A 23937-nucleotide genomic window follows, 5' to 3' on the forward strand; every position below is an offset into this window, starting at 1 on the left:
AGACCTGTCCTTGACCTCTGCCAACAAATGCGTCATATAGGTGAGACTCCCTATGGTCACCCTGGCAACTATACTCCCAATTTTATATCACAGCAACTATTTTGCTGCCCTGGGCTTTCAGAACACTTGTTTCCACATAGCAATTCTGAGCCACAGAAGATTTCTCCAGTTTGTCGTGGCAGGCTGGCACTATCAGTACACCATGCTCCCTCTTGGTCGGTCTTCTGTTCTCTGGGTTTTTACCAAATGCACAATTGTGATAGCAGCATACCTTAGTAAGAGGGCAATTCATATCTTCTTCCCACATCTGAACAATTAGTTATGGAGGGGCAAGTCCAGAGAAGAAGTTCTCTCTCATGTTCAGTTCATGCTATACTTACTTGACTCTTTCCACTGTTTAGGACAAGATGTAGATGATCAACATTGGTTCCAACTCAACAAATCAAGTTCACTGGGGCCCTTATAGACTGAGTTGGAGAGCATTTCTGCCAAATGACCAATTCCATGTGGATTCACTGTCTGGGAGTGCAGTTTCAATCCTCAATCACACCGTGCGCAAATGGCTGCATGCACACAGGTAACCAATATGTTAGGTTGTGCCTTCATCCTCTTCAAATGTTGCTGAAGTTAGTCTATCATCCAAACCGTCATCCCTTGGACAGTCTGGTCTGACTTGCCTTGCCGATCCTGAGCTCCTTACAGTGCTGGATGGTTCAGGGTGTTCTCTTCACTGAATCTTCACCAACCAAGACTTTGGACACTGATGTCTCCTTAAGAAGTTGGGGAGTGCAGCTGGGACTTCTGAAAGTTCAAGGCCTTGACTGGAACACGAAGCTTCTCTGCATATCAACTTTCTGGAGCTTTGTGCCAGATACAGTGCCTGTAACACCCTCAAAGATTACATCGGGGATTAGGCAATGCACATCCTTACCAACAGTACCACCACGATGTATTATGTGAACAGATGCAGGAGCACTCTGCAGCATGCTGTCAGGAGGTGATCAGGGTCTGGAAGTTTTGCACTAGGGAAAACATTACCCCCATGGCCAATCCATTTACCTTTCAGACCACTTCAGCAGAAATTTCTCCCTGAATCATGAGTGGTCTCTGAAGTCCAGGATCCTGTAATCCATCTTGATGGTTTGGAGCATACTGATGATTGGCCTGTTTGCCGCATGAGATAATAAGAAATGCTGTCTGTTTTGCTCTCGAGGGAGTCTCTGTCCAGGTGCCAACTGATGCCTTTCACCTGAGCTGGAATCAGCACTCTGGTAAACTTTTTCTTCCAATTCTGACCATCCCTCAAGTCATCCTCAAGCTGAAACGAGGAGAAGGAATGATGTTTGGAGGCTGTCTGGCAAATCTTGCTTAATCGTAGAAAGCTTTCCACCTGAGTGGCCTGTTTTGGCCACATGGAAGCAATTCTTGATATGATCGTTAGCCTGGGGAGTTCAAATGATGCTGATTTGTATCTAGTCTTCTGGTCTTAGTTTGTTGAGAGTGCATCTGGCAGCAATTCTGACTGGCATTTGGCAGCAATTCATCCCGCCCATCCATGGGAAGTCAGTGGTTTTCAAACTCCATGCTAGTGTAGTTCTTGAAAGGCGTCACTCATATCCACCTGCTGATTAAAGAACCAGTTCCTTTGTGGGACCTTAATGCTGTCTTAATGGCTCTTCCATTTGAGCCTCTGGCAAGTTCTTTCCCCTTCGTGTCAGGATATTGCTGCTGCTTCGAGTGCTGGCTCATATCCATTCCAGTTAGGCATGCGCGCGCCGCGTGCACGTTTGTCGGAAGATTTTTACCCTAGCAACACTCGGTAGGTCGGCAGGGCGCCCCCTGGAGTGGCGCCGCTATGGTTCCGGATTATACCCCTGCCGACCCATCCGCCCCTCAGGCCTGGTCTATACTACACGTTTAAACCGATTTTAGCAGCGTTAAACCTATTTAACGCTATACCTGTCCACACAACGAGGCCTTTTATATCGATATAAAGGGCTCTTTAAACCGGTTTCTGTACTCCTCCCCGCCGAGAGGAGTAGTGCTGAAATCGGTATTACCATATCGGATTAGGGTTAGTGTGGCTGCAAATTGACAGTATTGGCCTCCGGGCGGTATCGCACAGTGCACCACTGTGACCACTCTGGAAAGCAATCTGAACTCGGATGCAGTGGCCAGGTAGACAGGAAAAGCTGCAAACTTTTAAATTTCATTTCCTGTTTGCCCAGCATGGAGCTCTGATCAGCACGGGTGGTGATGCAGTCCCAAATCCAAAAAGAGCTCCAGCATGGGCCATACGGAAGATACTGGATCTGATTGCTGTATGGGGAGGCAAATCTGTTCTATCAGAGCTTCGTTCCAGAAGACGAAATGCCAAAGCATTTGAAAAAAATCTCCAGGCTATGATAGAGTCCACAGCACAGTGCTGCATGACAAGCATAACGGAAAGCCAAAGAATCAAATGGGCGCTCATGGAGGGAGGGAGGGGTTACTGAGGACTCCAGCTATCCCATAGTCCCCAGCAGTCTCTGAAAAGTATTTGCATTCTTGGCTGAGCTCCCAATGCCTGTAGGGTCAAACACATTGTCTGGGGTGGTTCAGGGTGTAGCTCGTTAATTAACCCCCTTTCCCCTTCATGAAAGAAGAGGGGAAAAAATCGTTTCTTGACTTTTTTCAGTGTCACACTATGTCTACTGTATGCTGCTCGTAGACGTGACGCTGCGACAGTGAACAGCAGTATCCTCTCCCTTCCCCTCCCCAGTGGCAGATGATACAATATGACTGCTATCTGTCGTCGTCATCAGCCCGTGAGTGCTCCTGGCTGGCCTCAGGTGAGGTCGGCTGGGGGCGCCTGGGTAAAAATAGGAATGACTCCCGGTCATTCCCAGTTGATGGTTCAGAACGGCTGGTAACAGTCTTCATCATAGCAACTGGGGGCTGACAGCCCCCTCCCTTTCCTGTGTAAAGAAAAGATTCTGTACTGCCTGGACTATCATAGTACCTGGAGACTGCCTCCCTCTCATTTTATCTCACTAACAAGTCAGTGTTCCTTATTCCTGCATTCTTTATTACTTCATCACACAAATGGGGGGAACACTGCAGCGGTAGCCCAGGAGGGTTGGGGGAGCAGGGAAGCAACGGGTGGGGTTGTTGCAGGGGCACCCCCTAGAATGGCATGTAGCTCATCATTTCTGCGGGATCTGACATGGAGCAGCTGTGCTCTCTGATACACTGGTTCTCTAGTACACTTGCCCCATATTCTAGGCAGGACTGACTCTATTTTTAAATACCATAAAGGAGGGATTGACTCGGAGAGTCATTCCCGTTTTTGTCTTTGCGCCCCCAGCCGACCTCAGCCAGGGGCACCCATGACAGCAGCAGACGGTACAGAACAACTGATAACCATCTCTGCTATCTTGCAAAGGCAAATGAATGCTGCTGTGTAGCGCTGCAGTACCGCGTCTGTTAGCAACATCCAGTAGACATACGGTGACAGTAAAAAAAAAAAAAAAAAAAAAAAAAGCTGAATGGGCTCCATGGTTGCCATGCTATGGCGTCTGCCAGGGCAATCCAGGGAAAAAGGGTGTGAAATGATTGTCTGCTGTTGCTTTCCCCGAGGAAGGAATGAGTAACGACATTTACCCAGAATCACCCGCGACACTGTTTTTTGCACCATCATGCATTGCGGTCTCAACCCAGAATTCCAATGGGCGGGGGAGACTGCGGGAACTATGGAATAGCTACCCACAGTGCAACGCTCCAGAAATCGACGCTAGCCTCGGACCATGGATGCACACCACCGAATTAATGGGCTTAGTGTGGCCGCGTGCACTTGACTTTATACAATCTGTTTTACAAAACCGGTTGATGTAAAATCGGAATAATCCCGTAATGTAGACATACCCCTAGTTCTTTCTTACCACCTGTGTCAGTCGTTGGAACAGTGGAGCCAGCTTAGCTGATCTCCACCTCCCTAGCTATTCGCTCGTTTCTAATTGTTATTGTGTATATAGTTCAATATTCTATATTTCTAGTTAGTTTTATTAGTTCTTTGTAGTAGTTATTGTATATAGTTAAGAGGGATCAGGGATTAGCCCCTTCCCTTCACCCGCTACCGGGGCCCATGCCCGGTTCACCGGGCTTCAAACCGTGCTCAGCCTGTCATAGGCCGATGCCTACAGGAGACCCTCACGACTCTTGTCTCAAGTGCTTGGGCGAATCCCACCCCGCAGACAAGTGCTGCATCTGCAAGGCTTTCAAGCCCCGGATGAAAAAGGGGCGGGACATTCGTCTCAAGCAGCTCCTGATGGAGGCAGCTCTAATTCCTCTATCTTCGGCACCGACTGCTGCACTGGGGACAAGTGCCTCTTCCGCACCAGAGCACACAGGCACTGTGAAGGCTCCTTGGCACCAGCCATCACCGGCCCAGGCTTCTGCCTGGCACTGCTCTCTATCGCCAAGGATCAAGAAGCATAAGACTCCTGCGGCTTCTGTGTCTACGCCGCAGTCAGAGTGCCTAACTAAGTCGGACTGCCTGGCACCGTCAACTGCCATGGCACCGACATCTTCTGCGCCGTTGATTCCTGTCTTGCAAGAGCCGTCGAGTCCGGTGCCTACCAGCACCCCGGCACACACCGTGGTTGAGCTTATCATGCCCTCCACGCCGGAGACGTTCTCTACGGCAAGGGAGTTGATTGCCTTGACGGAGCCTGAGCTGCCTCAACCCCCAGCACCGCCGATGCAGGTTGTTCAATCAATAGGCAACCCTGCCCTGCTGAGACCTTCCTCGCCCGGCACCACCAAATGTCGCCAGTCGCGATCCAGATCCCGCAGACACTCTCGGTCCCATCATCGATCCCAGTCCCGACACCACTCACAGTCCCGGTACCGCTCTCCATCTAGGTACCGGTCGTACTCGCAGCACTGTTCAAGGTCCCGGTCGCCAACCTGATACTCTCAGCACCGATCCAGGTCCTGGCACCGCTCGCGGCACTGTACCTTTTGCAGCCGATCTCGACGCAGGTATTCAAGGCTCCGCTCAATCTCCCAGCACCACCCCGGTCACAGGTCCCGGTCTCACTCTCGGTACCGGTACAACTCCCTACCGTTCTCTGGTGCCGCTTGGAGACGGATCGAATAGACACAAACCCTCCCCAAATGGTCTCAGCTCCTCCGTGGCCTTCTGGTCATCCATCCGTATCATCCCATACAGACAGTGCTTCCAGTGGGGATTTGGATACTCACAGCAGGTTCACCCAGGGACCCCACAATCTGGACCAAGGACCTCATCAGTGGTCCTTTTGGACACTTTGGGCTTATCACCAAGCCCAAGGTGAACCCACTGTGCCATCACGCTCTATTCCTTCAGAACACCGCGTGCCAGAGGCCCCTGTCAGCCGACCTCCCCCTGCTGGTATGGAGGAAGCTCCTGTCCCCGCACCGGACCCCCACAATCTCCTGGCTCCAGATGTCCCCCAGGATCAGGAGTCAGAACAGGACCCACTCGTCCCGGGACTTTCATCCTCTTCTTCTTCAGATGAAGCGGTAGCGGGGACATCATCGTCGGGCCCGCCTCCAATTGACCTCAGGTCACACCAGGTCCTCCTGCGGCGTGTCGCCCAGAATATCAGCTTGCCAGTAAAGGAAGTTCTAGAGGTGGAGGATCCGGTGATGAGTATATTGTCGGCGAAGGCACCAACCAGAGTGGCCCTGCCGTTCATTCGATCCAGGCTAAGGCAGACACCATCTGGCAATCCCTGGCATCTATCTTGCCCACAGCCAGAGGGGTCAAACGGAAATACATGGTGCCCTCCAAAGGGTATGAATACTTATATGTGCACTCCCCTCCCTGTTCATTGGTTGTACAGTCCATTAATGAGCAGGAGTGCCACGGCCAACAAGCCCCTGCACCTAAATCAAGGGAGGCTAGGCAAATGGATTTGTTGGGACGGAAAATCTATTCCACGGGAGGCCTCCAACTCAGGGTAGCAAACCAACAAGCCCTACTGAGTAGATACAATTACAACACCTGGGAGGCGGTAGGGAAGTTCACCTGGCGGAAAGACTACCGCCAGGAATTTACAGCATTATTGGAGGAAGGAAAGAAAGTAGCACGGACCTCTCTACAGGCCTCGCTAGACACCGCCGATTTGGCAGCTAGAACAGTCGCCTCTGGAATCGCCATGCGACGTACATCATGGCTGCAAGTGTCAGGCCTGCCACCTGAACTTCAGCACGCTATACAAGACTTACCATTTGATGACCAGGGCCTATTCTCACAGAAAACGGACCCTAGGCTACAGAGTCTGAAAGACAATCGCGTAATTATGCGTTCGCTCGGCATGCATACGCCACAGACTCGAAGATCCTTCCGCTCCCAACCTCAGCGCCCTTACCCCCCGCCTAGGCCAAGACAAGACTTTACCAGAAGGCAAGGTCGTACTACTGATCAGCCATCTTTTGACAGATTTGAAGTCCCAACATTTATACTAAATACATGGAAGCAGAGCTGACATCAAACCACTGAAGTCTGCAAAGAAATTAGAAAACGTGACAAAAACTGACCATCTCCTGTCTTTACCTTTCCATGCAACGAAAAGTCCCCCCATTTTGTTGTCATGCTTTTCTAAATAAGGTCAAACTCCTCTTTTTTTTTCTTTTTTTTTTTTTTCTCCTGTATGCAGAAGTCATGGGAAGCCAAATACATGCATCAGAGGGCAGGATTTGGCTCAAAGTGTTTATAAAGGCCGATTGTGTTTCACACTCCTATACATACTGTCTCCCTAATCCTTCCTTGAAGACATGTATCTGTATTTCTTCTCTGTACTTCAAAACTTTATCATGATACTGCTGCTCCTTTATTTATCAATATATCTGCCTGTCTCATACTGTCTGTTCATCAACAGCTTACCTGCTTACCCAAGATTACACTGAAAAAGAGCATGCTACAAGAAAATCCAAGTGTTCCCTAGCTGGGTGCAATTGATATAGCTGAATCTCCATTCTACCAACCTATAGAACTTGCAATGCCTGATATAAATCAATTTCTAGATAGACAAAACTTTTGCTGTTTAGCATTTACGGTAACCTATTTTTATACACCCATTCTTGATTATGGTTAACAGCTTTATTTATAAAAATATTTAAGCATAGATCAATATTTTTTGCAAATGTTGTGCTTTTGTTTCTTCTCCTCTTGGGTATAAACATTTTTCTGGGAAAAAACCAAACAAGGTGTAAACAAAGAATATCATGATAAAGCCAAATATGTGTACAACATAAAAATTAGAAATATTAATTGAGCTTCATTGCCAAATTCTATTCAGCCGTTATCTCAATCTTGATAAAGTAATCTATTTGTGTCGATACAACAAAACTCTCTCATATTTGACTAGTAAAGGCACTTCAGAGCATTCAGGCTATGTGTCCCACTGAGGGAACTGTAGGTTCAGCAATACAGTGGGCTTTTCATATGAATGAACTAGTCAATCCAAGAAACAAGTATTCTGGCAAAAACGAGGAGTCTGGTGGCACCTTAAAGACTAACGGATTTATTTGGGCATAAGTTTTAGTGGGTAAAAAAAACACTTTTTGAGATGCAAGTGGGTTTTTTACCCACGAAAGCTTATGCCCAAATAAATGTTAGTCTTTAAGGTGGCACTGGACTCCTCGTTGTTTTTGTGGACACAGACTAACACAGCTACCCCCTGATACTTGGTATTCTGGCAGGCTGCCTGTTTATGTACAAGTCCAGAAGATGAAAGACATTCCTATCCTTCCAAGTATAAGGTTGATGCAAAGTCTGCATGGTGCACGACAGAAAACAAGAAGATGACATTTTAAATGGAGGACAATTGAAACCAACTAGAATGTTTTGAAGTCTTGTCAAGGATACTTAAATTGTAATATGTAACTCTGGCTACCCAAGCTAATAGTTGTGTTGAACGGGTCAACATATAATGACTACAGGGATTTATGGATCGTTTCAGTATAGATTTTTTTTTTAAGGAAGAAGATACAATTTTAAAAATATATTTAAAATGTAAGATGTTTCATTTTTTGAGAGCAGAATTCGCCAACGTAGCAAAGACTCCTTAAACTATAATAATAATTAATGATGATAATATTTGGCTCTTATGGTGTTTTTTATTAGTGAATCTTACAGTACTTCAAATCTTATATATTGATCGTTTCAGCATACCTCCGAGAGAGGAAAGTATTACTCCATTTTACAGTTACTGACAAATTCTCAGGTAGTCTTTGATCATCCTAAATACACACCTTTTTAGTAAAAACATATATAAACCAATTGTCCTCTCCTTTCTCCTTATTCCCTTCCCACCCCCAAAAAAATATATTTAAGTATAAGAGGGTCAAACTTTTATTGGCCCCAGAGGTTCCAATCTTACAAGTGACTCATCTAATCAGAATCTTGTTGGCTTATGTTGGCAAACAGGAGTTACCAAAGGGATTACTTTCTTTTCTCTACAAGTGCATTCTTGGGAAGTCAAATAAAAATATTGTTCATATTTAAACATCTTTACCATATTTGTGTGACTATATATTTAGTATATGTGCACATGAGAAAAGATGGTGTTGGATACAAGTCATCCAAGCTTTTTTAACCAATATAGAAATGACGAACTACTTCACAGAGAAATAGGTGTGCATTTTAACAATCTTCTGATCTTTTAAATAGCTCCTAATTTATCAAGACACTTATGTGGCCATCACGTTAATATTTAAGTGAGCTCAAAAGGTTTCAGCCTTGAAATCATAGTTTGTAGAATTGAAGAAAGATTTCTTCCCAGGCCACAGTTTTTGGATGTATCTGAGAAAAGTTGTCCTTTCAGTCCAAAAGCTGTTAGGTATGTTTGATGGGTATGATATTGTTCTACTGAAACTTTGCCACTGAATTCAACAGGGAAAAAAAAATCAGGCCCCTTGATGCATTGAAAACAAAATTGTTAACTTTAAAATGTGGTTTTGTTATCTGTATGTACTACTGAATATTTTGGGGGGAGTCAGGGATAAGTGACAATTGAAAAATAAAATTGCATTGGTCCTCAAAGAAGTAAGTATTTTCAAATACTGTGCAGAGCCATGATGGATTTGAGGAAGAAAGATTAGGCAGCAATGTAAATTATTGTTCTAGCTGTACACTTTCCATGTAGGTAATTTTTAGAACTTCTGTGTGCAGAAAATATCAAGTTGAAACATGCAGTGGGAGAACTGCTATTGAAAAGGAACAGTGTATCATACTAAATATCATGCAGATTTGACTTGAGCAAATACAATTTAAAATTAACAGAAATAATTTTCTCCTGCTGCTTACCTGCCAAGATCTAAATTCAGGGTTCAGTTTTTCTTCTAGAACAGCTGATCACATTACAAACAATATTTTCCTATGTCTCTTCCAAAAGATCAAAATTCATGTCTGTTTCAGAAGAAACAGTTAACCTTGACCTTTGGTTCATAGCACATTAAAAGTCTCAATTCATGTTTTAAAGTGTGAGAAAGAAAGGAGAAAAAAAATTAACCTTAAAATGCGACTAATTTAAGGACAGTAAATGGTTCCCCCTCCCCCACCAGTCCTTCGCCATTTCTTCTCATGAAAGGGACGTTGTACCTGCAAAGATATAGCAACTTCTAACAGTGCCGATTGTTGGATGGGAAGTCTGAGAATTGAATAACTTGCTTTAGGTTTATAATCCCCTTACGCAACTCGATGATGATGTGAATGTGTTTCGTCCTCTGATTGGTGGAAACAACTGAATGTCTGAGTGGATTATTTCTGATCCTTCCAATGTATGGCTCAATTATTAGCTGATGAGATTCTTGGGATTAAATGTGTATTAGACCAGATTCCTCTTTTCAACCTCTGTGGTCTGTGATGCATTAAGAAAGCAGTAAGGGGCAGCTTTGATTGTATGTTCCTGTAGCTAACCAAGAAACGAGTTAACCTGCAGGGTTTCTGTCCCTTTATTACTTCAGTGTCACCATATTTTGTTCATTAAATTAAAATCTGGGTATTTCTTCCTTGTTACAGGATTTCAGCTTAAGAGTAATAGGAGATCAAGGCTAAAATATTACATATTCTCCATCTGCATTTACAGGCTTGGTACTGTGGAGGGACCTTAAGAACCAAGTGCGTTAGTCATTGGGAAAGTTGGTGGGAACAAGTAACTACGTAAGTTAAGGATGATTTAGAAGTAGGCTTTTTATGCAAGAAAAGGGTTAAGAAGATCTCTCCTCTCCCTGGTTCTGAGGTTAGATTTCTGCGGATTAGAAAGGAGAGGATGTCCATAGATTAGCTAAGGCGGTGAAGTGATTTAGGCTACTAATAGCCCACAAATATTCTTCCCCATGGCAATTCTGCATGACTGGAACATGGCGTATACTGCAGCATTTACAGGTAAGACATTTTGCACTCTGCTGAAAGAGACAAATTGTACAGCATAGATGCATTTCTCACCTGCACGTGTGAAATTTGTTTTTGATGTCGTTGCTGCAACATAATTCTAGGTAAACCAATTTAAATGTCTTTAAGATGCTGGCTTGTACCAATGGGGCCGTAATTAAACTTGTGACATCTGTTTAGTTCTTTGCCTGCCAGCTAAAAAACTGACATTGAAACTTGTGTAGGGGAAAAATTATTCCTTAATAAAAATAGGATCATGTGAATTTTGTTAACAGAATTTTGTTGAATGGAGAAATTGTAATGTTCAACAAATGCATTTTTCCAAATCTTCAGAAGTCATTGTGACATTCACAGGTTATACCCGGTGGAATGAGTAATTATTCTGCTAGTAAAGATCTAGATTAACTTTCTAACTGCTTTTATTGCTATTGTATATATGTAATGTAATAGACTGGTCAAATAGCCCTTGCTTTGGATTTGTTTTTTTACTGTCTCATTCCTGTGATGAATGATTTTGCCATGTGTTTCAATGAGTTAATTCTCATACTTCATTATACACAGCCAGTATGTTTTAAAGCAAGAACCATGAACTAACTGTGATTGATGTGTGGAGACAAGGCCAAATGATCAGCTGAAAGAGAGCATGATGACTGCTTCACAGAACTCCACATGCACTGTAAATTGTAATTTTCTTATGTAATACTCTACCTAATGAGCAGACACTTTGACAATGGATCTGTCCCCATATAAACAATATTAACACACACGTACTGGAGCTAGTAGGACATTGCTCAGGAGGGAAGTAGAAATCAACATGTAACTGAATGTAGATCAGTGCAAATAATGAGAGCATATTTTTTACATTACCAACTTTAGCATGTGGACACCAATACCATGGCACCATGGAATAACTTCAAGAACAGATTTCAATATTTACTCTTTCGATGTCAAAAACGTGGTAGAGTAAATCCAAAATTTTATATATATAAAAAACCATAATATTATCTTTGATCAGTAGATCTCAAAGCAGTTTACAAAGTCAGGGAAGTATACTATTCTCATTTCATTGATGGGGAAAATGAGGCATAGCAATCAAGGTACTTGACCAGTTTACTTGTTATTTAACAAAGCATTAGAAACTTTTGAGTAGGGCAGGTCAGTGGAAGCACATTGTATCTGTTCTCTGCCGTATACCCTGCCTGCCTAACACCTTACGTTTTCACCTGGAAGTGAATAATTACAGCTGGTTGAATATTCATCAAACAATTCATTATTTTTTTCAGTTAAGGTTTTTTCATTATTCACCCTGCCCTAGTACTAATTTTCAATCTACAAAGAGCTAAATTGTCTAGGTCCTGGTAATCTTAAAGATTGACTCATCTTCTACCACTATATTGTGCCACATCAGTGATCAGTAGCATGACTGACAGCTTTCAGAGTAGCAGCCATGTTAGTCTGTATCCACAAAAAGAACAGGAGTACTTGTGGCACCCTAGAGACTAACAAATTTATTTGAGCATAAGCTTTCATGGGCTACAGCCCACTTCATCAGATGTATAGAATGGAACATATAGTAAGGAGATGTATATACACATACAGAGAACATGAAAAGGTGAGAGTTGTCCTATCAACTCTGAGGCTAATTAATTAAGAGAAAAGAACTTTTGTAGTAATAATCAAGATAGTTTGACAAGAGGTGTAACGATACTTAACATGGGGAAATAGATTCATTATGTGTAATGGCTCAGCCACTACCAGTCTCTATTCAGGCCTCAGTTGATGGTGTCTAATTTGCATATTAATTCAAGTTCAGTAGTTTCTTGTTGGAGTATGTTTCTGAAGCTTTTCTGTTGCAAAATTGCCACCTCTAAGTCTGTTACTGAGTGGCCAGAGAAGTTGAAGTGTTCTCCTACTGGTTTTTGAATGTTATGATTCCTGATGTCAGATTTATGTCCATTTATTCTTTTGCGTAGAGACTGTCCGGTTTGGCCAATGTACATAGCAACCTTCATCATCTGGACCCATGGAAAAGATGCCCTTGAGGAATTCCACCATGATTTCAACAATTTCCATCCCACTATCAACCTCAGCCTAGATCAATCCACACAAGCGATCCATTTCCTGGACACCACTGTGCTAATAAGTGATGGTCACAAACACTACCCTATACCGGAAACCTACTGACCGCTATACTTACCTGCATGCCTCCAGCTTCCATCCAGGACACACCACATGATCCACTGTCTACAGCCAAGCTCTAAGATACAACCGCATTTGTTCCAATCCCTCAGACAGAGGCAAACACCTACAAGATCTCTATCAAGCATTCTTAAAACTACAATACTCACCTGCTGAAGTGAAAAAAAAAACAGATTGACAGAGCCAGAAGAGTACCAAGTGTCACTTACTACAAGACAGGCCCAACAAAGAAAACAACAGAACGCCACTAGCCGTCACCTTCAGCCTCCAACTAAAACCTCTTTGAGTATGCGCTGGAGATCTACAACCTATCCTGAAAGATGAACTCTCATTCTCCCAGATCTTGGGAGATAGACCTGTCCTTGCTTACATACAGTCCCCCAACCTGAAGCAAATACTCACCAGCAACCACACACCGCAGAACAAAAACACTAACCCAGGAACCTATCCTTGCAACAAAGCCCAGTGTCAACTCTGTCCACATATCTATTCAAGTGACACCATCAGGGCTTGTTCACCTGCAAATCTACCAATGTGATATATGCCATCATGTGCCAGCAATGCCCTTTTGCCATGTACATAGAGACTGTCCGGTCTGGCCAATGTACATGGCAAAAGGGCATTGCTGGCACATAATGGCATATATCACATTGGTAGATTTGCAGGTGAACAAGCCCTGATGGTGTCACTTGAATAGATATGTGGACAGAGTTCACATTGGGCTTTGTTGCAAGGATAGGTTCCTGGGTTAGTGTTTTTGTTCTGCGGTGTGTGGTTGCTGGTGAGTATTTGCTTCAGGTTGGGGGACTGTATGTAAGCAAGGACAGGTCTATCTCCCAAGATCTGGGAGAATGAGAGTTCATCTTTCAGGATAGGTTGTAGATCTCCAGCGCATACTCAAAGAGGTTTTAGTTGGAGGCTGAAGGTGACGGCTAGTGGCGTTCTGTTGTTTTCTTTGTTGGGCCTGTCTTGTAGTAAGTGACACTTGGTACTCTTCTGGCTCTGTCAATCTGTTTTTTTTTCACTTCAGCAGGTGAGTATTGTAGTTTTAAAAATGCTTGATAGAGATCTTGTAGGTGTTTGCCTCTGTCTGAGGGATTGGAACAAATGCGGTTGTATCTTAGAGCTTGGCTGTAGACAGTGGATCGAGTGGTGTGTCCTGGATGGAAGCTGGAGGCATGCAGGTAAGTATAGCGGTCAGTAGGTTTCCGGTATAGGGTAATGTTTGTGACCATCACTTATTAGCACAGTGGTGTCCAGGAAATGGATCGCTTGTGTGGATTGATCTAGGCTGAGGTTGATAGTGGGATGGAAATTGTTGAAATCATGGTGGAATTCCTCAAGGGCATCTTTTCCATGGGTCCAGATGATGATGGTTGCTATGTACATTGGCCAAACCGGACAGTCTTTGTGCAAAAGAATAAATGGACAAAAATCTGACATCAGGAATCATAATATTCAAAAACCAGTAGGAGAACACTTCAACCTCTCTGACCACTCAGTAACAGACTTAAAGGTGGCAATTTTGCAACAGAAAAGCTTCAGAAATACAGAAACAGACTCCAATGAGAAACTGCTGAACTTAAATTAATATGCAAATTAGAAACGAACTTAGGCCTGAATAGAGACTGGTAATGGCTGAGCCATTACACACACGGAATCTATTTCCCCATGTTAAGTATTCTTGCACCTCTTGTCAAACTGTCCATAATGGGCTATCTTGATTATCACTAAAAAAGTTTTTTCTCTTAAAGTTGATAGGACAACTCCCACCTTTTCATGTTCTCTGTATGTGTATATATATCTCCTTACTATATGTTCCATTCTATGCATCCGATGAAGTGGGCTGTAGCCCACGAAAGCTTATGCTCAAATAAATTTGTTAGTCTCTAAGGTGCCACAAGTACTCCTGTTCTAGTAGCATCACTGATATTGCAAGGCAGCTTGCAGGAGATGGAGGCAGGATTTTCTGAATGTCAGGACTTCATCTCTGGCATTTGTTTGCCGTAGAAATTCATCAGAGTTCAAATCTGGCCAGGTTTGAAAACTCTGTAAATTGCACCTATGTGACCAATGGTAGATATCAGAATTTCCCTTGAACTTAGTCTCCTGCCAGTATTACTTTGTTCAAGATAGTTGACTCAATAGATGCAGAAGTTCTGCATCCTGCTGTTGAGGAAATGTGCGTCTTCATCCAAATTATGTGGTGTACCCAGATACTATGGTTATGGATACTTTTTTAAAATGTTTGTAATGTATAGACCCTCCTCCCACAAGTAGCTACCTTGGTAGGCTATGTGGTTGGATGAGTCTTGCTTTCTGCTTCTTTTTAACAGCCTGCCTAGGAGCAAGGAGTGTGTCTGTCCCTTAGTGGTTCCTGATTATCTTTCACCGCTAGCATCTACTAAAATCAGTCTTCATGGGTCTCACAAGTTGAAAGGTCCTCTGTTTGGCTTAGTGCCTCATACCCTGGAACAATCCTGAGGTATGTAAGGTGTTCACTGCCTTTGCAAGGCACCACCTTTAACCTGTGAAGTGAACCTTGTGAAAAAGAGGAATCTGATTGGCTGATGGAAACTTCTCTTTCAAAGTAACTGTAGGCTTCCTACTTTAGAAAGTAAAAGGGCCCTGAAATTTGTAACTGATTTTTGTCTATTGACACCAACATCTGGTATCTGATAGCTACGTGATAGTTCCCACTCAGCTGCTGGCTAACAGCAGGCAGCAGCTTTCCCAACCCAAGTGTCATGGAAACTGAGGTCAGTGACCATAAGGCAAAAGGCAAGTTCAAAAGTAGATAACATTTACAGCACTTACTTTCAAACCAATCCCACATCCATTCTCAATTAAAACAGATTATCTGTAAACAAGAGCTATGCATTAGTTTAATGGAAAATGGAGTATGGGATCTGCCAGAAATTTTAAAGAGACATTGCTGTCAAAAGTAATTAACCCTTCCAGAAAAGTGCCTGAGCTTTATTTCTGGCATGACTTAATTATTTCACAACTATTTGCTGTAGCAAAATATAGCTGCCCAGTGAGAAAACTGTAAAATATGCCTCTGATAACTACAAATGTGGGTTTTCTTGTTTTGGGGGTCACATCTATTGTGTATACTTCATCTTAGCTGAGAAATACTCATACTGGAGTTTCCCTTCATGGGCCAAATATTGATACCAATATTTCTTGCACAAGAGAATTCCTTATAGGTTGTAAGGAGTAGTTATTTGGGCCTTTTATTGAGATGCAGCATTTTTAAACTGGCTTGTATCATAAGAGGATACAATCACTTAACTCTGCTCCCTTACGCAATGGACAATACATCAGCATGCAAGTTTGGTTGGTGATTATAATAGTCAAGAAAATAGAGGCAGAGGGATCAGAACTCTGGTGGAATTTCAGTGTGATTATCACAGCTGAAAAGTTTGGTTAGCCTTAATAGTTTGGTTTTTATTGTTAATGAATTGTATAATTTGCAAAGTGCTTTGAGATCCTTGAGGATGGAAGACTGGCTCTGTTTAAAAAAAAAAAGTCATCATCCTTTGTCTAGTATTCACCAGCTACTACAAAATTATATATGCGGTAACAAATACATGGAGTTGAGCATGGTCATCCTACATAATTTTAAAACTTTTAGACTACCCAAAATGAGATTTTTCCAGTGTAGCTTCAACATTTGAATGTAAACCGCAGTTGCTCAGCTCCTTCAGCAGATGGCAACCCAGAAAGCCTATGTAAGGTAAAGGGATTTTTTAAACCAAGAAAATCTTCTCAGATGGGGTAATGATGTCTTGTCAGTATAATCTAAAAATAAATTGCACTCAGGTCTGGCTCCAGATTCACAGTTCAGAGCTGTTGAGATATATATCCACTTCAATATCCAAATAGTTAACAAGCTACAAATGGTTTAGGACAAGTTTTCCACAATAAGAAATGAACTGGACTTCTCCACGCAGATTATAGGGATACGTTTACAGAAACATGGCCTCCCCTTCTGTGGGTGCAGTTTGAACTTGCATTTTTGAACCAGTCTGAATAATTGCACCTAAACTGTAAATATATCACACAATTCTGCAGTTAGTAATGTGTTTCAATATGACTGAAATGAATGGAAGCTAGGGGTCTCCCATCCTCAATTAATTTACTCCTTCGTATAGTATTTTCTTTCCTTCACTCTGCCACCCTGCAATAAAGGATTTCTGCATAGCTCTTTCTAATGGCTCAGCAGTTTAGGAAGCAGGTATTAATGATCTGTCTTAGATAGCCTCCTTGGTTAAATCCCAGAATTAGGCAGATCAGCTCTGCTTAACAAAGGGGAAGACAGTCTTAAAGGAACAGATTCAAAGTTTTTGAGGAACTTTAAATACTGGCACCTACAAGGTGTGTGTGTGTGTGTGTGTGTGGTGTGTTGGTGGGGGGGACGGACTCCATATGTATAAAATGTATGAATAATAATTGGAGTCATTGGAAGAAATGAAGTAGAAACTGTTCAATGTATTCTACCAGCACTGGGGTAGGAAAACCACACTGTGCTGGGGGAAGCCTGGGTTATGTTTTAAAAAAAACAATAAGGCATGTTTTCAAAGACTATATTCTTTACCATCTCTTGGAATAGAATTATACAAGCAGTACATGAGAACCTACCAGATCCCCAAAGGTTTAAAATGGTACTTTTCTTTGTTCCCTTATGGGGCAAATTTGTAGTGAATAGGGTATATTCAATAGTACGTTGATTAAACCATAATCAGGTATCTCTTCTGAATTCTTTCCCTGATCCCAGCTGTCTTTTCAAGATAGGGCAGGACCCAAGAGAAGAGAAGTGCCTTCTAAAAATAGGCACTAAGTGCAGTAAAAGTGACACTAATTCCTTCTGCTTTTATAAGCAGATTGAGCTAATAAATCTCTTGCTGTACCTTATAATTTCCTATCCACAGTCCTGGGAAAATGGCTGCCTTCTTGTTTTGTTTGATAATCCAGAAAGATAAACTGCATATATCTAACACAGGTTGGTATGGTATTCACTACTTGTACATTAGTATTGTTATTGGCTCCCTCATTCAAATGTTTTGTGATGCAATTCATTAATGTTTGTGGGAGGCATTACCTTTGGATTGAGCTATAACAGGAATTTCTCAGTGGAAAGGTTTTCTTCAATGTTAATTTTATAATTGTAATATTGGCTATACCATGAAACCTTTACACAGAACACTGTTGAAGACACAGATCAAAGCAGGGTCCAGGAGACACACTAGGTTGATACAGACCTTTTACTCCTGGAGACCCAGGTTTCAAATCTGATAGATTACATGTGACTGAATGTGATGTGTTCATCCTGTTCCTTCAGATCCATGGATGGCACTGAGCTGCTGGAAATGAGAAACTACAACTTCAGTTTTCTCTAGAATAGATGATTGACTCTTCTAAAAATCCTTGACTCAGTCTCCCTATAGCAACATTTGCTAAAAGAAATGGAATGGAGAGTTTCCTCTGATTTCAATCTGGGGGTGTGGTCCATTGTGTTTAATCATTAATTTAAAATGTAATAATTTGACAGATTTAATTTGCCCATATATTGTGTACTTAAATGAGTCCTTAACTTTTTTTAAGTTTGTAAGCATTTTTGAATGCCATGATTCATGCTGCTGTGGAAAGTATTAGTATTTCCATTTATAAAACACCATTTTTGTTTTTTAGATCATGGACTGCCCTAAGAGAGGTAAATTTTGCCTTTGATTACTAAATAATTTTAATGTTGTCTTCATTTTTCCATACAGAAAGTATAGGGAAGTCTAGATTATTTTGCAAATACTGAGATAAGGCTGTTTAGACCCCAGTCTTGCAAACATTCATGCGCATGCTTAACTTTACTCTAGCCATCAATCTTAGTGATGTTACCTGGGTACAACTGAGCATGTTTATAAGTGTTTTCAGGATCAGGATCTTCGTTCTCTAAGGCAAAGTTGCTAAGTTTTTAGGAGTGACTGCTGTATTAAGATGACCATAAAAATTTAAATTGGGCTTAAAGTTATCAGAGAAATTGGAAGGAATTTTTTGAGAAATTGAGGAAAAATTTTTTTTATGACAATACAAACAAATAATGGAATATCAGTTTTTGATGCTGTTTTTGGCTTTACATTTCATAATTTTATACCTAAAATTTTAAAGGGATACTGTAAGGTTGTTCATTCAATAAGCTTGATGGAAGCCTATATTAATAGCAATGTTTGTAATTTTAATGAAATTGAAAATCACTTTGGATTTAAATGACCTCTTTCCATTGTTCACTGTAGCATTGAACTAGTGCATGAGAACTAGGATGTGGTAGTGAAAAGCCTACTTTTATTGTCCCAGATGAAAGAAATACAAAAACTAAAAACCTTGGAATACCCTGCCAAGTCTTAAATATCAGAGCAACTTTACTCCTATTGAAGGCAATTAAACCCTTTATATGAAGAAGTCTTTGCAGATTCTGGCCCCGTTAGTGAAGGAAGCAAATCTGATTTTCAAAATTCTTTCAATTTTAAGTCTAACATAGTAGTAATAGGAAATGAAATTTGGTTTATTTTTAAATATGACTCTTAACTTGACAGTCCCTGTAGACTGAAAAATGGGTTGTTATTTTTTATTTTCAGATATCTTGGGGGAAGTAAATTACAGCTGTCTGTGATAGTGCATTTTAAAATTTGGTGTATAGCATGTTTTCACAAGCGTGCCTTGTTTTTGAGGGGGCAAGTGGAAACTTCATAATTTAAATACAGTGACTTAGTGCATTAATGTAACGCAGATTTTGAGTTCATAGACGCTCCTTGAAAGCATGCAACTTAAACCCCCCCCTCCCACTGCAAGCAGCCACTATAGTTCAGTCATATCTAAACTGAGTTTTATAACATTTAAAAAATATGAATGTACCCAATAAACTATAACAGTTTTACGGCAAATGGGGCAAACTCTTCAAAGTATTGCTAATTACGAATTCACATAAGACTACCACTAAATCTGCAATTACTTTTGACTATGGATGCCCAAATTTTTGTCCAGCTGAGTCACATTAGCAACTTACCATGAGCCTAAGGGCTCTTTGTGAGGAGTAAACTGATTTGAGCCGTACTGTCTGAGTGATGTCTTGTTTAATATGGTGGTAGAATTTGAACAGTTAAAGGTTTGATCAGATAAGCCTTTCCCATTAACTGCTGATGGTATTAAATGTGGTCTTGCACCAAGATGTGCTACAAGCAGCCAGAGACTATTTCGATCAAGGTAAAGAAATGCACCTTAGCACAAGTGTCCCATGGAGAATACATCTACTTACTAAAGGTAAATATAACCATGGACCGCTTTTGACCTGTAGGCCGTCCATTGGGTACCATGGCTTTGTGAACAATATTATTCTGCTCTGTTTAAATTGGAGATGGACCAGACTAAAAGCATTTAATTTGAATCCCACCCTAACCTTAGCAGTCAACATGGACTCAAACTGAGATGCAAGTCCTGTCGACTTTGGTTTTCTCAGCCCATATCTAATTTAAACTGGTTGTGGTATTGTTTTGTGACATTTGAATCTGAAACACTATTTTTATCGCCCAGTCTCTTTTTATTCTACTTTCTTTCTTACAAATCGAAAGTTATTCCAACATGCTTATTCTTCAAGTGCTTTCTCATATCGATTCCAATTAGGTGTGCACGCGCTGCGTACACTTTCGTCGGAAGATTTTTACCCTAGCAACACTCGGTGGGTCTGCTGGGTTGCCCCCCAGAGTGGCGCCACTATGGCGCCGGATATATACCCCTGCTGACCCAACAGCCCTTCAGTTCCTTCTTACCGCCCGTGTCGGTCATTGGAACAGTGGAGCACGGCTTAGCTGATCTCCACTTCCATAGCTACTTGTAGTTCTCTCATTATTCTCGTGCAGTTAATTCTTATTCGTTTTTATAACATTGTTAGTGTATATAGTTAAGAGGGGTTCGGGGATTAGCCCCTTTCCCACACTCGGTGTCCGGGCCCATGCCCGGTTCACCGGGTTTCAAACTGTGCTCAGCCTGTCACAAGCTGATGCCAACAGGAGATCCTCACCACTCCTGCCTTAAGTGCCTCGGGGAATCCCACCTTGTCGATAAGTGCCAGATCTGCAAGGCCTTCAAGCCAAGGATGAAAAAGTAGCGGGACTTTCATCTCGAACAGCACCTAATGAAGGCAGCTCTTACTCCTCCACCCTCGGCACCGAGCGCTGGACAATCCACTGGCAGGAGCGCATCTTCGGTACCGGATCGCACCGGTACTGCTAAGGCCTCTCAGCATTGACCATCACCAGCACCAGTGTCTGCTCGGCACTGTTCTCTCTCCCCACAGGTGAAGAGACATAAGACTCCCGCTGCTTCCTGCCACCTGCACTGCAGCCAGAGCACCCAGCTAGATCGGACCACCCGGCACCTACACCTGCCACAGCACCAACAACGTTGGCACCATCGATTCCGGTCCTGCAAGGGCTGTCAAGTCCAGTACCTGAAAGCTCCCCGGTGAGAGCCGTGGATGAGCTCACTGTTCCCTCCACGCTGGAGACATTTTCCACGGTGAGGAAGCTGATTGCGATGACAGAGTCTGCCCTGCCTCATCCCCCGACACTGCCGGTGCGGGTCATACAATCTGTAGGCAAGCTGGCCTTGATGATACCACCCTCTGTCGGCACCGCAGAGCGGCACAGCTCACGATCACGATCCCGCCGGCGTTCCCGGTCCCGTCGTCAATCCCGGTCCCGACGCTGATCGCAGTCCCAGCACCAATCTTTTTCTCGGTACCGGTCACACTTGCAACACCGATCAGCGTCCCATTCGCCAGCCCGGTACTCTCAGCACCGATCCAGCTCCCGGCACCACTCCAGGCACCGTGACTCTCGCAGCCGCTCCAGACGCTGAGCTTAAAGATCCCGGTTGACCTCCCGGCACTGCTCCAGTCGTAGGTCCCGATCTCGTTCCCGGTACTGGTATGGCTTCTGATCCCTGGTGCCGCACAGAGCAAGATCAATCATAGAGGGAGACTCTTCCCAGGGATTTTCAGCCCCTCCTTGGCCATCCTGACACGCATCGGTGTCCTCTCATGTGGACAGTTCCTATGCACAGGACCGTGACTCTGATGTGCCCACCAGAATCTTCCAGGAGACCCAGGCCCAAGATCAAGGCCCCTATCAGTGGTCATTCTGGATACCTTGGGCATATCACCAGGCCCAAGGTGTACCTCCAGTCCCATCTCGCTCTGCTCCATCAGAGCATCGGGTGCCGGAGGCGACTGTCAGCCGCCCCCCTCCTACCGGTATGGAGGAAGCACCTTTTCAGCCACCAGACTCCCAGATCCCACTGGAGCCGGAGGTCATCCAAGAACAAAAGACCACACAGGACCAGCTTGTCCCTGGCCTCTCCTCTTCCTCCTCTCCTGATGAGGCGGTGGCGGGGACATCCTCCACAGGCCCTCCTCCAATTGACCTGAGGGCCCATCAGGACCTCCTGAGACATGTGGCACTCAATATGAATCTCCAGGTAGAGGAGGCACCGGAGATAGAGGACCCGGTGGTGGATATTCTGTCGGCTGACGCCCCCACAAGAGTGGCCTTACCATTCATCCGGACGATCCAGGCCAATGCTGATACCATCTGGCAGTCTCCAGCCTCTATTCCACCCGCTGCCAGGGGAGTTGAGCGCAAGTACATGGTGCTCTCTAAGGGGTACGAGTACCTGCACGACCATCCTCTTCCCTGCTCCCTTGTCGTACAGTCTGTCGATGAGAGGGAACGCCATGGCTAGCCAGCTCTGGCTCCAAAATCGAAGAAGGCTAGGCGCATGGACTTACTGGGCTGTAAGGTATACTCTGCAGGGGCCCTCCAACTCCGGGTGGCAAACCAGCAAGCCCTGATTAGCCACTACAACTACAACACCTGGGCGGCGGTGGGCAAGTTCACGGAGTAAGTCCCTCAAGACTCCTGTCAAGAGTTTGCTGCCCTCTTGGAGGAGGGGAAGAAAGTGGTGAGGACTTCCCTCCAGGCCTCGCTGGATGCAGCAGACTCCGCAGCCAGGAATCTGGCCTTGGGAGTTGCCATGAGATGCATTTCATGGCTTCGTGTCAGCCCTCCCGCCAGAACTACAGCATACCATACAGGACTTGCCTTTTGACGGTCAAGGCCTCTTTTCTGAAAAGACTGACCCTAGGCTGCAAAGCCTAAAGGACAAAAGGGTCATTATGCGCTCTCTCGGCATGCACACGCCGGTGACTCAGCACCGGCCTTTCCAGCCCCAGCCTCACCGCCCTTACCCTCCACCTCGACAGAGGCAGGACTTTGGCAGAAGGCGTGGTCGAGCTGGTCGTAGACGGCAGTCAGGACCCCAAGGGGGTGAAAATCAGGGTCCCTCCAAGCCACCTACGAGGCCAAAGGCAAACTTTTGAAGGTGCGCCCGAGGACGGCGTACCAGTTACTTTCCAGGATCCTTTCCCTCCCTTTTACAACCTCCTCTCCTTTTTCCTCCCTGCATGGTCCCAACTAACTTTGGATCGTTGGGTCCTACGCACAGTGGAACTTGGGTACCATCTCCAGTTTATTTCGTGTCCCCCCCTTTTCACCCTCCATCCTCATCCCTCTTCAGGGACCTCTCTCACGAGCAACTCCTCTTACAAGAGGTGTGGACGCTCCTTGCCATGGGAGCCATAGAGGAGGTACTAAAGGACGAAAGGGGCAAGGGGTTCTACTCTTGCTATTTCCTAATCTCCAAGGCGGGGAGGTCTCAGACCTATCCTAGATCTGCGAGAACTCAACAAGTTCATGATAAAGTTGAAGTTCTGCATGGTATCCCTGGGGACCATCATCCCATCCTTGGATCCCGGAGACTAGTATGCCACCCTCGATATGAAGGACGCGTATTTTCACATCGCCATTTATCCTCCACACAGATGGTACCTCCGGTTTGTAGCCAACCGTCAACATTTCCAGTTTACGGTCCTTCCGTTTGGCCTCTCTACAGCCTCAAGAGTATTCACAAAGTGCATGGCTGTAATCGCCGCCTCCCTCCGCTGCCGTCGGATACACGTTTTTCCGTATCTCGATGATTGGCTCATTTGAGGGACCTCTGAGGCACAAGTCACCCATCATGTGGACATCGTCAAGGACCTATTTATGAGTCTAGGCCTGATGATCAATACAGAGAAATCCACTCTGGTTCCCACACAGAGGATAGACTTCATTGGGGCCATCCTGGACTCCAATCTCGCCAGAGCCTGCTTACCACAGCCTCGGTTTCAGGAGATGGTAACAATTATCCGAGGCCTACAGAACTTCCCA

The 23937-nt window shown here is 44.0% G+C and overlaps 1 protein-coding gene across 1 annotated transcript in view; it reads left to right on the forward strand.

Annotated features, from left to right (window-relative positions):
* Positions 1 to 17472: 17472 nt before the first annotated feature.
* MPP4 (membrane palmitoylated protein 4) overlaps positions 17473 to 23937 on the forward strand; it is a 41306-nt gene continuing 34841 nt past the window's right edge. The window contains exon 1 of the mRNA XM_030580393.1: positions 17473 to 17624. The gene's annotated coding sequence lies outside the window, so the exon portion shown is untranslated. The remainder of the gene's footprint in view (positions 17625 to 23937) is intronic.

Source organism: Gopherus evgoodei, chromosome 11, assembly GCF_007399415.2.
Source record: "Gopherus evgoodei ecotype Sinaloan lineage chromosome 11, rGopEvg1_v1.p, whole genome shotgun sequence".
NCBI classification, from domain to species: Eukaryota; Metazoa; Chordata; order Testudines; family Testudinidae; genus Gopherus; species Gopherus evgoodei.